Here is a 4,885-nt window from a genome sequence, read left to right as displayed (position 1 = left end):
GCCGCGGAAGTGTGTGGGGGTGGGGGTCGGGGGTGGTCCCTGACGTGCTCGCTCTTTCTATTAATTTACAGAAAGTTTACGGGAATCAAACGAGGAAGATTTCAGGAGCCGGTTAACCATAAACAGCACACACAGCAAGCTGTTTTTGCAGTTATTTTTTTAAAAATATTATTATTGTTAAATCACACCGCTGTAAGTTGAACGGTATGTTTCTGTCGCTGTTCGGAATGGGATGACTGCGCCCCCTGTTGGCTCAATAGTCGCCAGTGTAAGTGGAGCTGTCCGTGGTGCTGAAAGACAAAGTGCTTTCATGTGGTGCGTCTACTTTAGTGATTGAGGTGAACCCCGCTGGCATTCATTAGCGTGCTCGCTCAAGGTGGCTTCCACCTAGCCTTTAATAAATGAGTCCAAAAGTGTCAGTAACACACACTCACCATTCCACAAAGGTGATGCATTAAGCTACTTTGGTGTTTGCCCACACCGCAGTGAATGTGAGGGCTGTAATGTTATTGAAATACTGCTGTGGAGACTTAACAGAGGCTACATTTAGCACATAAATAATGTCTTATTTTTTCTTATCAACTTAATCATGGGAATTTGTAAGTTCTCCCTGTTACATTGGTCATTACGCAACGTCAAAACATGCAGTTTATTTCATTTCAGAAATTGTCTGTATCTCATTTTGTCTGTTGTTAAAAAAAGAAAAAATCGATTAGGCTTAATTTTGAGTTACAGCACAAGGTGCCTCATGCAGGACTGTGTTGACATTAAGAGCCCACAGGGTGGAGTGAGAGAACCGACTAGGTTACATTTAAATATTGTGCATTCATCTCAGGACCGACTGCGGCGCTAGGCTCGATGCTCCCAGGTGACGTCAGCGGTTAAAAAAAAAAAAAAGAAAGAAAGGAAAAAAAATCCAATACACAAGCGACTTCATCGCTCACTACTCTCGTGAGGGATATCCTGGGAAGCATGCAATAAAAATCATGCTAGCAGGTCAATAATATCAGGTCAAGGCCTAACGGAGTTATTATAAAATGTGCTTTACTGCTACTCTCTGAATTGAGCAATCCGTCTATTTGAGCATATTTAGCTCATACCACAATTACTGTGTGTATAAGTGAAGATGAATGAATGTGAGGGCGGTGTGTGTGCAAGCGCCTCCAAAGTTAAATGACGTCTTTCCTCATAGTCATTCTGTGCTTTTCTCACATGACATTAGAATCCCCGAGACGACTTTTTAAACTCACTTTACGGTTGCCATGGATATTGCTTTGTTAAAGACACAGACGTCCTTGATTGCAGCACTTAATGTATTTTAATGCTCTGACTGTGAGCTTGTCACGATGAGTAATATGCCAGCAATTGGCCCTTTTCTTCTGAATCACAGACTGGAGGTTCCACTTATTTCCCACAAATTCCCATCCCTGACATCAAACTCTTGTAGTTAACAACGTCCTAAGTTGATGCAGTGTATGTTTTCAAACTATTGGCGACAAAGAGAAACTTCAGGTCAAATTATCATCACACTAAATCTTATGAGATGGGAATCTCAACAAAACAAAACAAAACAAAAATATGGCGTTCATGTGTGATGATAACAATGGAGGAAGAAATAGATACTATACAAATAAGCACAACAATTGATTAGGTATCACCACCATACACCGATTATTGATTCAGTCCATCAGTACTTGTAAAACCTCACAGGATTGACGTTACACCTTCCTGTTCAAAACAAACAGTCCAAATTTGTATGACTCTAAAATACTTTTGACCTAATTGTTTGGCTTTTATTACCATATGACTAGAGTACTGTAAACTGCTCTGTTAACTGAAGTTGACCTGCTCTACCTCTGCGTTATGTAAGGCCACAGTCACAGATGAGCCGCGGTATTCCGCTGTGTAGGTTTTAATGTCGTAATACTGCATTGTGTGAAAGAGAGTGAGAGAGAACCCCAAAAGAGCTGGAGTGTTTCCATGACAACGCGTGAAAAGGGGTGGCAGACGTCTAACAAACGCTCCACTTGCCAACAGTGTTCACATCACCATATTTATGGAATGTGCTTCCGTCAAAACTGCTTGCGCACGAAAAGAGCGAGAAAAAAAAAAAAAAATCATAACAGGGGAATTTTCCTCGGGAAATGCTGCAAGCTGATTGGCTGACAGGATTCACCGGGATATCATATCACTCATGCTCTACAAGTCAAATTTACTGATGAGTTAAAGCTACCAGGAAATGTGTTACCAGATGATCAGAATAGTTGAAAATAATACTAATTTTACTACCAACCAGCTCTAACAAGTAACTTCAATTTCAGTACACAACAAAAGTATCCAAAATGGGGCCCAGTTTGTCACCCCGCCCAAATCCAATCTTCAACCGAATCTGCTTGGTCCAACTAATGGCAACAAAAACAAGCATCTTGCATGCCGTTGCTTTGGCTCAACAGCAGGAGCACTCAAAGCTCACTCTGCTGCTCTTCCACACATCCGACTGACCCCGCATCACACATTACTGCTTGTGTGTCTTGCAGAACCACCCAGCTGTGTAAATTTTACATGCCAGAATGGAGTCATCACCAATGGTGACGACCCGAAGAGCTGCATTATGCATGAGCTACATGTTATAGGTCAAAAATATGGTTAAAAGCTCCGATACAAATTGCAATACATTTACTTCTTCTTTGACTTGCTGCGGGGCTTTAAAATAGATCACGTATTAAGTAAGGGGTGAGATGGTTAAATCTGAGCATCAACCTTAAATTACACCTAGGCTATAATCAAGAAAGGCTAATGCATGCTCTTCCAGTGACAAGCTAAGAACGTGACACAGCAACTGCCACTCTAATTTCATAAAGCCATCACCTCCCTTTCTCCAGCCTCCACTGCCCCTCCTCCTCCTCTTCAGCTAAAGTAGACAGCCCTGCGCTGTCCGAGTACGCGGACCATCCTGTGGCAGCTGTTTCCTGTCTTGAGGGTTTAAATGATGAGAAAAATATGGCTGAAAGATAAGCGCTGACTGTCAGCTCATGCTTCATCCATCGCTGTCCGTTGTTGAACAAGCATCAGATGACAAGCTTGCTGTCAGTCTCTCTACGCTTTTAACGCAGCCTCGATTCTGACTCGCGTTGACGTGTTAAATAGTCCCCACAAGATATTCGGTACGTTCTCGGGTTCGTTAGGTACACATGCACAATCTAATCAGTTCTAAAATAAGTCCAATTAACTCCCTATGATTTACTGTTCGCTATTCATAAATCAACCTATTTACATACATTTTTCTGTGGAACCTATCCAATTAAGAGAAAAAACAATCTGTAGTTTTTGCTGTCAAATGCCACAAGATGGAGCCAAAGCCTAAAAAAATAGCAAAGTAGTCATTTTTCCACTGTTTTGGATGGCGACTATGACTACATATTCACTTCTTCTATCCTTCAATGAGATTGTTGATTGCAGTAGATGGTGGTTAAAGCGTGGCCGTATATATGTGCCTGAGGGCGTCATTACAGCTCAGTATACACATTTAGATTTGCATTCTGCTATTGTATAAGTTTTCTAGCATGACCATGACTGCTCATAGTGGGCAGCGCATTGGTAATCATTACATAATACCCTACACCCACCTACTCCCTCTAGTTTGAACTTTTCTTTTCCACAAGGGCAAAAATGATCAACATGGTGACATGAAGCACCAGTTTGTGGTTAAATTTGCCGCATAGTCAATTTAAACAGGCTCTGCAATTCTTTTTTTTTTTTTTTGGTGGCGTGGTGGGCATTGCTGTTGAGGCCCAGGCTGCGGCTGATAGCTTTAGCTTGGCAGAGAGAGTGAGCACAGCATGTTTCCAGACTGGTCATCCATGGCCATGCTTTTCTGGCCAAGAAGATAAACACTGAGCCACCAGGTGTCTGCAACTACAATTTTACTGTATGCTGACACAAAATTAACACCTGAAAACAAGCATACTGTGTTTTGTCATTCAATTGCTTGGGAAATTTAGTTAGGTAACTGCAGAAGTGTACAACTGTAAAATACTACATTAGAATTTACCATTTGTTTTCCTGAGAGGCACAAAAAAAATGTCTACATCTAGGGGTGTCATTTTTGTCACAAGCTGCACCATAGTCATAATTTCCCTCGGAGGGCCATTATGACTGTTAACGTCTTCTATATACATACAGTATAAGCTACACAACAAACTGATGAATAATTTTGAAATTAAAGATTAGTAAAAATTGTTCAAATATTCTAAAATGACGAATGATAATAAAATCTGCTAGCAACGTCTCTATTTTTTAAAAGTGAAGACAATTCGTAATTTTAGTAATGACACAAATTCAATGCAAAATATGTCTCGGCGGGCCACATGAAATGATGTGGTGGGCCGTATCTGGCCCCCGGGCCTTGGGTCTGACACCTGTGGTCTACATGGTCACATAATAGGAAGCTATTCATGCTGGAACGAGTACAGGCTTTTCCAAGCTTTGTCAGTTGCTATGAATTGATGACATGGATTTATTCCAACCGCACAGTGTGGCACGGTACCCAAGTGGTCAGCAAATTTGCCTCACAGCTTTGGGGTTCTGCTACGTTCGGAATAGTTTGTGATCATTTTGCAGCAGCTTTCTTCACGGCTCCAGGGTTTTTGTGCCCACACATCGGCACGATGACGCATGCTCCAACTAGGCCGGTTCGATTTTCTTTTTAATTCTCATGAGAACACGTTGCCAACAATCACGCTGGCCTCTGCTGAGACCGAAAGAAATAAGTTCCTCCTGGGCTGAAAAGGGAGTTCATTAAACTTTGGGAGATTGTGGGTAATTCTGTCAGTTGTTTTTATTTTTCCATTGTATGTTAGCTTTGTGCTACTGTTGTTTCAAATAC

This window comes from Syngnathus acus, chromosome 14, assembly GCF_901709675.1.
Source record: "Syngnathus acus chromosome 14, fSynAcu1.2, whole genome shotgun sequence".
Classification (NCBI taxonomy): Eukaryota; Metazoa; Chordata; class Actinopteri; order Syngnathiformes; family Syngnathidae; genus Syngnathus; species Syngnathus acus.
Note: the sequence above shows the minus strand (reverse complement) of the source record.